Source organism: Lutra lutra, chromosome 1 (genome assembly GCF_902655055.1).
Source record: "Lutra lutra chromosome 1, mLutLut1.2, whole genome shotgun sequence".
In the NCBI taxonomy this organism is placed as follows: Eukaryota; Metazoa; Chordata; class Mammalia; order Carnivora; family Mustelidae; genus Lutra; species Lutra lutra.
In genome coordinates this window covers 127,414,000-127,425,409 of record NC_062278.1, presented here as the reverse complement: position 1 = coordinate 127,425,409, position 11,410 = coordinate 127,414,000, and positions in this window count along the sequence as shown.

Below are 11,410 nucleotides of genomic sequence, written 5' to 3'. Positions count from 1 at the left end.
GGATTTTCTCATATTCAGCTTTATGTCAAATAATTTTAAGTTTTGAAGACTTTATTTAAGACTATAAAATAAGGCAGGGCTCCTGTCTGGCAGTCATTGGGTGTCAGACTCTTGGTTTTTGCTAGGGTCGTAGTCTCAGGATTTTTGTCTTAGGGTCATAGGATCAATCCCAACGTCAGTCTCTGCACTTTGAGTGGAGTCTGCTTGGGATTCTCTCACCCACTCCCTCTGTCCCATCCCACTCTTGCTCTTTCTCTCTCTAAAATAAATAAATAAATCTTTTAAAAATATATATAAAATAAAGCAAGGCTGACTTTTCCATTCAGCAGAATTTCTTCCACTTGTATGACATTCTTGAAAAGTCAAAAGTGTGGTTGCTAAGGGTCAAAGGTGGAAGAAGGGGTGGGTAACAAATGGGCAGAAACTGTTCTGTGTCCTGATTGCAGTAGCAATCACACCCCATTAACGTTCATAGAACTGTACATCAAAAAGGCAATTGTACTATATGTATCTACTGAAAATAAAAAAATATGCTATAAAATGAGGCACAGAAAGTCATGGAAGAGCACTTGGATTGTGTTCACAAGGATATAAACCTATCAGATTAAATTGGCCTCTGATCTCATCTCACCAGACATCCTGACGTCCAGCTACTTTCCTATGGTACCAGCTGAGGGCCAGAGGCCTCTTTCATCTAAGTCCAGGCTTCAACACATCCAAGGGCCCTGCTGTTCTGTCTGAGCCAGTAGGAAGTTGACTGGGTGGAGGTGAGAGGTCAGGTGGTAATGTGCATCTCCTTAATAATGCATATTTTTTGTAAGAGGTCTCTATCACCACAGAGTATGAATGATATTTCTTCTAAACCTATTATCTTATGAAATTAAATATAGGTAAAGAGATTCTCTAAAAAGAATGTTACTCTAAAGTAGCATTAAACCCTCTTGCAACTAAAATAGCAACTACTATCATTTATTGAGTGCCTACTACAATTTTATCTATATGCATTGTCTCTTTTTTTCCCTACAATCATCCTTCAAAGAAGGGAAGCCTTTGCTTGCATGAGGAAACTAAAGCTCAGAGAAGTGGAACCACGTGCACAGGTCACAGGACTAATCTCTGCAGATCTAGGGTCTTAAGACTCAGATACCAAGACATGGTATCCTTCCTCTGAGCTCCAGTGCCACTTCAGGTGAGACAAGTCTGTCCTCCTGAGGAGCCAGTCCTACCCCACCTCTCCTCCCCCTCCCACTTCTCACTCCTCAACAGTGGCCACCCCATTTCCGACTCTACCCACTTGGTCTTCTCCCCTCCCCCAGATATGACCCCACCCTCACCTATCCCCTTAAGAGGTTTGCCTTTGCTTTGAATCCCCATCTGCCCTAGCCTTCCTATCCTGCCTCTCTGTGCTCTAGAAACCACCTCCAATAGCTTCAGAGCTGGGAAGAAACACAATGTCAGAAGATGAGCTCCAGGTACTCCACATGATCATTCATGCACTTATGCTTACAGACCTTGTTATAAATGGTAGTCTTTTTTTTTTTTTAAAGATTTACTTATTTATTTTGAGAGAGAGGCAGAGGGAGAGAAAGACAGAATCGGGCAGACTCCACACTGAGCTTAGAGCTCAACATGGGGCTCCATCTCACAACCCTGAGATCGCTACCCTGAGCTGAAATGAAGAGTCAGATGCTTAACCAATGGTGCCACCCAGCTGCCCCAAATGGTGATCAGGTCTTACAGCCCACTGGCTTGGAATCAGACCATTATTCTCTCTCTTTATTCATAGACATGAGTGTTGGAGGAAACATCAGCCCTTATCTTGTCCAAGCTCTAAGAACTACAGAGAATTTTTGTGGGCCAACATGAGAATTTAGTCATATATAAATAAGTCTGTGGTACCCCTGACATGCGTGCATCAGCAACTGGGAACTTGTTAGAAATGCAAATTCTCAGGCTTCTTCCCAGACTTCCCAGTTCAGAAACTCTGGGAGCAATCTCAGTTTTAACAAGACTTCTAGGTGATTCGGAAGCATATGAAAGTTTGGAGTCTTCTGATATGAACCAGTACTACTCAAATTTTAACTTGCATAAATATCACCTGAATCTGTTGCCAGATTTAGCAAATAAAAATATAGATATACTTATGGGACATACTTATATTCAAAAACTTTTCATTATTTCTCTGTAATTAGAATTGCACTGGACATCCTGTGTTTTATCTGGCAACTCTACCTGATATCTTTGTGAAGTGCAGCTTCTGAGTCAGTACGTCTGAAGTGAAGTCTAAGATTCTACATTTCTAACAAACTCCCAGGTGCCAGAGCTGCCAAACCACACACACAGCAAGGATCTAGAGCCACTTGTTAAATACAGATTTGTATTTAACTCACTGAATCAGAATATACCAGGGAAACATTGACTTGGAATATTATAACCAAGGGGTCATGTGTCCTGAGTCACAAACATCCCATTTACAGACTTTGGGGAGACATCCCATTAAACTCAGATCTTACACATACATGTAATTCTGTGCATGCGCATGCACACACAGATTAATAAAGCCAAGCCAAGAACAGGGTGGCTGTGCTGAGAGGTGGGGAGGGGATGGGAAGCTTGCTGAAGAGACCTTCCTGTAGGAGTAGGAGGCCCAGAAAATAGGAGGCTCCATGCTGCTCTGGGGAAGTTGCAAAACTCCGAATCTGCTCATGCGTCAGACCCACCAAAGACAACCACATTTTTCTCAATATGGAAAATGCTAGTAGGTGCTTTTGTGGAACCCCTCTTGTATAAAGAATCCTATATATCATACTTCATTTCAGGTTATTCTCAAACAATGCTTTCAGTTGGAAATTCTTTCCCCCACTTCATAGATAAAGAACCCAAGGTTAAGAAAGGGCTAACTTGCCTAAGGTCACACAGCTATCATGTTCTGCAATCAGGATTCAAACATAGATCTGCTCATGACCTATGAGCCTCCTCTCCCAAAGCCCCTCTTCTCCGTCTCACTGAGTCATATCTCACTCTACTCTCATTCTTGTGGAAGGTATTAAAGCACAGTGGTGTTTCCAGGAGAGAGATGGCCACTGCCAGGTACAGTTGCCCCCTCAGTCTCCTTTCTTCACAGCATCTGCTTTCAACACCAAGCTCGGCTGCTTGGTTCCATCAGACACTGCCCCAGAGCATCACCTACACGGACCCAGCCGGCTTTCGGACTCACCTGCTGGTTTGTTTCTCCCTAGAAGTATACCCCGGCATGGTGAGAGCTCCTGGAGAGGACCTGACCACCCTCTTCATTAGGCCCATTAGCTTCCTCCTTTGGCTGAGGCAGGATTAGTCATGTATTTATTCTTAATGCACTTTTTTCCCTTTGATCCTCCAGAACAGCCACTTCAATTTCGGTTTCTACTTGGACATGATGAAATTCCAAGCATGTTCTTAACTCTATCCCAGGTTTCAAGGTGTATTAGTTTAAAGACTTACTCTCCATCCAAGGCAATGATACTGGTCTAAGCAGTGCCAGAGAGTTGGAGGTCCCAGACTCACTGTGGGTAAGATGTTAGAATTTCAACCTCTTAATCCTATTGATTCCTCGTTCTTTTGATCTTTTCAGCAGTTGTCAGGAGAGGTGAGTTTGTGTAATTTGGAGGGGGGCTGATTGGGTCTGGTTTTATTATGACCTATCTGTGTCATTTAATTAATAAGAAAAGCAGCAGCCAGCTGCCGAACCACTTAAGGACATCCTTCAGCTTCTGCTGTTTCAAAGCCCAGGCAGTTATTTGGGTTTTAGAAAGTGACTGAATCAGATCATCAGCCTGGGATGGATTTTGTTTTGCCTTTAAGCAAGCTCCAGTCATCCTTTGTAGAGTCCACAAGTGAATAGAATAACTAAGAAACATGGGGTTCTTTTCAAGGACAGGGAAGGGGAAGAAAAGTAATATTTCCTGAATGTTCAGGTTGTGCCAGGCACTTAACTCACTTAATCCTCTCAATAGCTGTGGGTTGTAGATCTTATTATCCCCATTTTACAGATTAGAGAGTCTAGCCTCAGAGCTTAGGAAACATGCCCCAAGTTCAAACAGTCAGCAAATGACAAGCCTGTCTGATTTCAAAGTCATTGTGTTTTCATGCTAGAGAAGTTGGAGAATTTCTTAATGCATCCCCAGAAAGTAAGAAAACTTGTTTGTGTTTTAATTGTTTCTGTGTTTTTTTTAAGGAATAGGATTTGTATTATTTAAAAGTACTGGGTTCTCAGTCCTCCAGATGTCAGTACTCACTAAAAACTCTGCTAGTAAGTGGTAAATATAAAGAGACCAGTGGAATGATATGGAGATCTGAGAAACATTCCAACAGAAGTCAGTGAGGGAGGTGGCAGGCTGCTCAATAAATAGTATTAGGGTAACTGAATTTCCGTATAAAAATAAATATAAATTTAAATTCCTGCCTTACCTTGTACATAAAAACAAACTCCAGGGGCGCCTGGGTGGCTCAGTGGGTTAAGCCGCTGCCTTCGGCTCAGGTCATGATCTCAGGGTCCTGGGATCGAGTCCTGTATCGGGCTCTCTGCTCAGCGGGGAGCCTGCTTCCCTCTCTCTCTGCCTGCCTCTCCGTCTACTTGTGATCTCTCTCTGTCAAATAAATAAATAAAATCTTTAAAAAAAAAAAACAAAAAACAAAAAACAAACTCCAGATGGCTTATGTTTCTAAAAATCAAAATAAAACAAAACATTTTAAAGAATCTCTGAAACTATTAGAAAAAAATATAAGGGAATACTTTTGTGATCTTGGGGCAGGGAAGACACAAAAAATAGAAGTAATAATGGGAAAGATTGATAAATGTGGCTACTAGAAATGTTAAATTTTTTGGAGGAAAAAAGGGCCTTGCTTACAAACATAAAGGATGAGACACTACCAGAGAGGAGATATTGTCAAGATACATAACAACCAAGATTAGTATTGAGAATGTTTTAAAAAACAAAACAAAAAACCTCCTACAAATTAATACCCTAGGACACACAATGCAGTAAATAAATGGGCAAAGATTATTAGAACAAGAAGTTCACAGAAGAGAAACGCACCCCACCCAGAAAAAAAAACAAGTGAAAAAGATGTTCAACCTTGTGGGGAAATGACAACAAAAATAATACAACTGGCAAAAATTGATTTATCATTATTAAGTATGAGTGAGAATATGCGGCAATAAAAATGGTCACGTATATATACTGGTATTATATACTGGTATTATTATAATATTATATAATAATACAATAATATAATATTATATAATATTATTATATTATACTGGTATAATATACTGGTATTAGTGTATATTTGTAAGCCATTTTGGAACCCATTTTGGTAATATAAGTTAAAACTGGCAATGTGCATAACCACTCAGAAACCCATTTGTGGAGCTGTATCCCAGAGAAATTCTCGGTCAGATGCAGGAGCAGCTCCACTGGGCATGTGTGGTCTTCAGGGCTCTGTCCTCAGGAGGCCCCTGTGCTTGGTTTAATGCTCTGTTTTCACCATCTTGATATGTTAATAGTTTCATTTTTGGAATTATGTTTTTAAGTGAAGTTGGATGGGACGATGTAGTATGTTGTGAGCAGAGGACATGGGTGCAATGTGTATGCTCCCCTTTCCCCATTTCCCTGTTGTCCCATTCACTAACAGCATTGGGGTTACAGGGTGGTCACAGAATTCCCGCTGACACATGATGCGTGGGAGTTCAGCAGGACTCAGAGCCAGCAGTCAGCAAGCTTGTGACGTCTAGGACTGAGTAAGCCCGGTGCTGACAGCTCCAAAGGCCATGCTTTCTGTATGAACCAGAACTTGCTTCAAAGGCAGAAAGAAAGCATGAGCAACCAAGGAAATCGTATCATATCCTTTCTTATTTATGTTACCTTCCTTTATCAACCAACCACTTACATTGAAAATGATGACATAGGAGGAAAGGAAAAGGGAGCAACTCAGTTTCTTTTCCTTTCAGTCTTTCCTTACTCGTCAATAAGCTGAAGGCAGAGAGTGTGGCTAGAAAGTGTATGATCAACAAGTGAAATAAAAGCAGTTCAATTACTCTTGTACAGTGTTTTCACTGATCTGGTAAGAATGGAATATTTATGCATATAGAAACCACAAAATGCAAATTGTATAATTTCAGTGATTTCCCCATAAGTGGTAAATATGCTTCTATTTGCATTTTTAAACATGGCATTGCACAATATAATGATAAAAGGCAAAATTCATGATGATAACTTACATTTTAATTTTTCTTAGATCAACATCAGGATGGCAAATAAAAAAAAACCCATAACAAGTCAAGGGTTGCCTGGGTGGCTCAGTCAGTTAAGTATCCAGCTCTTGATCTCAGCTCAGGTCTTGATCTCAGGTTGTGAGTTCAAGCCCTACGTTGGGCTCCACACTGGGCACGGAACCTTCTTAAAAAACAAAAAACAAAAAACCTACCATGACAAGTTGAGAGAGAGAGAGAGAGATCATGGAAGAAAGGGAAAGTCTTTATATTTTAGTATGTTTAATGGCACTTCTCCCCCAGTTTTGAATAGGGGGCAGGGGCCAGCCCTATAGTTTCGTTTTACACTGGGCCATGAATTATGTAGCCAGTCCTCTGTAATTGCCCATGGAAGTATGAACAAGAATACCCAATTAATGTAGTTGTAAAGATGAAAAAGATGGAAATAATTCAATATCCAGAAATGTCATTGATTAAACGATGGCATAGTCCCTAGGATGAAATAAATCTATTCACCAAATCCGTAGTTATATAATAGAGATTAAAAAAAAAACAAGAATGGTAAAAAATTAAAGCTGGAGAGCATTATACAAGATATGAGAGCCTGCATCTACATAATTTTATAAGGCACCCACAAAATTCATTATTTATATATACAGTTAAGTATAGAAACATTGACCAGGCACATACCAAGTTCATGACAGTGATTTTATTTAGGGAGGGTGAGGGAATGGAGCCAAGAAGAGGAAATGGAGGACTTTATGTTTCTTTTAGATCTTATACTTCTTTAAAAAAATACAACAAAAACTATTTATGAAGTTGAGCGCAGCATACATGGATTTGGTATGTTGTCTTAGCAATCTCCATATTTGTTTAATTTTTTAAAAAATCCTCCCTTTTAAAATTTTAAGTAAGACAGACCAGTCATGTCTCCCACTCTTCCTCCATTACAAAAGCAATTTCCAAAAAGAAAAAAAAAATTGCTGAAAATGCGGAGTACAGTCCTGCATGTATATGTTTCTTTAAACAAGATGCTAAAGCATGATTCTATCTATTTGTTGATATGGGAGAGATGAGAAAGAGGCCTAGAGTAAATCTCTTCAGTGTTTGTAAGTAGAGGTTATGCACAGACCATTAGCTAATCATCTGGCTGGCACAGGAAGACACTTACTACATCTAATTTCCAGAGTGATGCTGTCCTTTGTGTGTGTGTGTGTGTGTGTGTGTGTGTGTGTGTGTGTGTGTGTGTTTAATTCTCATTAATCAGCCTTTTTTGAAGTTATGTGGCTTTCATTTCCTAAAGTTGCAAATAATAAGAGAGACCTTTGGAATCTTCTGTCGTCTTCTGGAGGATGGTTACATTCTTGTCCTTGGATCAGGCCAGTACACAGTGGTGATCTACTGATGAATATAGCCCCTTGGTCCTGGCTTCTACACAGGGCTGTAATAGCTCTTTAAACTCTGAAGGCTTGAGTTCCAATTGATTCACCATAGGTAAAACATAAGAGGTATAATGTAGTCCTTTTGTGTATAAAAGCATTGCAATGAAAAGAAAGAAAGTTAATCCAGGGAAGTGATGCCTGCTTTTGTTTTTAATTCCCTCCCTTCCTAGATGCTGGCCTTGTCCGTGGGAACTTGGCTGCTATTTGAGGCCTGGCCCTCTGGGAGTAACATGGTACTGATAATGGCCCCTCAAGGTGACCCTCTCAAGCTCAGCCCGATATCCTTCTGTCTTCTGGCCCCATCCCCCACCTCCATCAAGCCCTCATGAGCAAACCACATATAGGTAAGTAGCAGGGGGCCTCCACGCCATATTTTAATTGAAATAGCACTTAATTCACAACCTGCACCTCTGCCACTTTTCCCCTTAAACCTCAAAACTTGACAAAGATTAAACATGACCAGCATTTAAAACACAATTCAAAATGTAAGTAGCTCTTATGTTGAAAGTGAAAAGAAAAATAAAAGCCTCTATGTGAAAGTTAGATGGCATTTGAAATTATCTTAATATCTCACCAGCGACCCCTTTTCCATCCAGATTGGTCACAAAGATAGAATTTATCTTTCCCAGATAAGTATAATATTTTATTCTAACTTACACAGTTAATAGTTCACAAAACAATTACAGCTTCTCTTACTGACATTGTAGACAACCACACTGACTTGAATTTTCTTCATACTAATTGTTTACCCAATGGAGGGGGAGTGGCAACAGTAGGATCACCAGTAAATAAAATTGTGTCTCAAGGTGAAAAACTGATCTTGAAAGGAGCTTGCTGAGTCAGGGGAAACTCTCCCTGTCTTACTGCTTTGACTCTGATGGCTATGTGGTTAGGAACCCAGAACTTTATCAGCTTATATTATACTGTATCTGCACAAAAATCAATATACAATTAACTATCAATTATTTGGACTCCTGAAAGGAAGATCTCTCTCTCTCTCTCTCTCTCTCTCTCTCTCTCTCACACACACACACACACACACACACACCTTCCAGAGAATTTATAACCCTATCCATAAACCATTAATATTTGTTTTGGGGAATATGTGATGTGATTTACATTTCAACCAAATTGTCTCCGTAATTGTGTATAATTTAGACTAATATGAAAGTTCATTTGCAGTCTGTGTATATAGCAAGGGGAGGAAGGGAAGTAGTCTGTTAGATGGTGGGAGGAGGGCAGTCAGATGGGAAAATCAAATTTTCACCCTGTATAATCCCCAGGGTTAATAATCTGCAAAGTGGATGTTGTTTCATAATCAGGGAAAAGTTGATGTTCCTTCGTTCGTTTATGGCATCTTTTGTTCTCCTAACTCAGATCAGTGCTAGGTGGGGATAGGAGTTGGGGTGGCGGGGTTATGGGGGCAGTTGTGATTTCTTTGTTTCCATTTTGCAGATTGCACTCAGCAATACACAGGAGTTGTTGGAGACCCTGAGAGTCCATGAGACCATGTGACCAATAACTTGGAAGCCAAGTCCACTGTCACAGATGTCCTAACACCAAGGTCACTTTTGCAACAAAGCAAAAGTGTACTGACCAGACACATAGATGCTGATTACAAGACTCGCTCTAGAGACATGGATATACCCTTTGCTTCCATCTGAACACACTGGGCACAGGGGACTGTTTGGAGAGAAGCCCCATTGCTCTAATTGGAAAAGTCCCAGCCTCCTTAGCAATGCAGATCATTGCTTTTCACTCTACTTCCTGAAATTAGGACTTCAAAATGTTATTAAATGATGTTTATTTTTATTTGTAGTGTTGCCTATTGTTTCATCTAATAGCTAGGTGTACCTTAATCTATCTAACCACTATTCATGTATATTGTTTGACATTTAGGTTTTCTAATTTTCTGCAATTACAGAAAATGCTGCAAAAAATATTTTGCTTATGGCGCTTTTTTTCTTGTTGAGTGATCCTTTTAGAACAATTCTCATATGTGTTCTTAGCAGCTTAAAGTATAGATACATTTTAAGGTCCCTTGCATTTTGTTTTTTGAAAAGGATATTCCAATATATACTATCATAGTAATAGAGTGCTATTGTCTTGCATTTTGTTTAGTCTAATTTTGTATAATACATTTATTTTTTTTTTCATGTTTCAAGTTTTTAATTGAAATTCTAGTTAGTTAACATACAGTGTAATGTTGGTTTCAGGAGTAGAGTTCAGTGATTCATCACTTACATACAACACCCCATGCTCATCACAAGTGCCTCCTTAATGTCCATCACCCATCTAGCCCATTCTCTACCCACCTCCCTCCATCAACTCTCAGTTTGTTCTCTATGGTGAAACATCTCTTACAGTTTGCTTCCCTCTCCCTTTTTTTTTTTTCCCTTTCTCCTTTCCTTATGTTCATCTGTTTTGTTTCTTAGTAATACATTTATTTTTAAATTTGATCTTCTCAAAGTTCCAGCCCTAGACTTCAGGTCTATACTGTCACATTACTTGAACTGACTCTCCCATGTTCCTACATGAATTAGAGCCTTTATCAAAGGAGCATAGTGCTGGTTTTTCCTAGTAGTCCATCCCACTCAAGCAAAAAGGTCTAGAATTCTCCTTTTCTAAAATAAGAACAGAGTTCTTTTTGTGGAAAGCAGAACAAGTATGGCCTGATTCAGTGTTGCTGACAAATCCTTGTGCTCTGGAGGTGCACAGTAGGAGGAGGCTAGGGGGGCAGAGGGTGTCTGAAAGCCTCAAGGTCAGTCTTGGCCCTTATCAAATAAGCTTCCCAGTATAATACAGAAGCACATGCACATACCCCCCCACACACACACCCTGAGCCTCCCAAGTGTGGAGGCCAGGGATCTATTTAGACTAAAAAAATGAAAAAGAAACCATGTTTTTTTCCCCCATGATGTCCAGTGATACTATACTCATCCAAAGTAGTAATAGTATAGATAACTGATATTCTAAAATTGTTCTCCAATAAATTAAGTCTTTTGGGTCAGAAAGGATACACTGAACTATGTATGGGTTTGGTTTGCAACTTTCTTCCTAAAAGAAATCTCTGATTCCAGTTTGCTTTCCTGGCAAATGATAAGAGGATAAGCCATAAGGAAACTTAATTCAAAATTAAAATGGCCCATAAGTGTCACTTCTTTCTCAAAAAGTAACCAGCACCTAGGTATATAAAATTATAGTATTTTTATAAATACAGTTCATGAATTGGTAGCTCACCCAGATTTCCTTTCCCTAAGCTTTCTACGCTCTCTATGCAACACTCTTCATTGTTTTGCTGGGTGTCCGTTGACTTTTCACCTGTATGCAAATTGTTCCCCTACTTTAGGCTCTGCAGCTCCTGCCCAGGTTGCATCAGTACAATGGTGCCACCTTGTGGGAAGTTGGAATGCTGTGACTTCATCCCAAAGTAAAGTTGCATTTTCCCAACTACAGGCACAAATGAGATGGTCTTCTTACTGCTCTTCCATTTCTAGGCCGATGGGGCTCCCGATGACTGAAGAGGTCAAGAGTGCTTGGCATGGGCAATTTGTAGTGCCTCTTGGCCATGTTTTGAGATTTAAAAAAAAAGATTTTATTTATTTATCTGCTAGAGAGAGAGGTGAGAGTATAAGCAGGGGGAGCAGCAGGCAGAGGGAGAAGCAAGTTCCCTGCTGAACAAGGAGCCCAGTGTAGGACTTGATTCCAGGACCTTGGG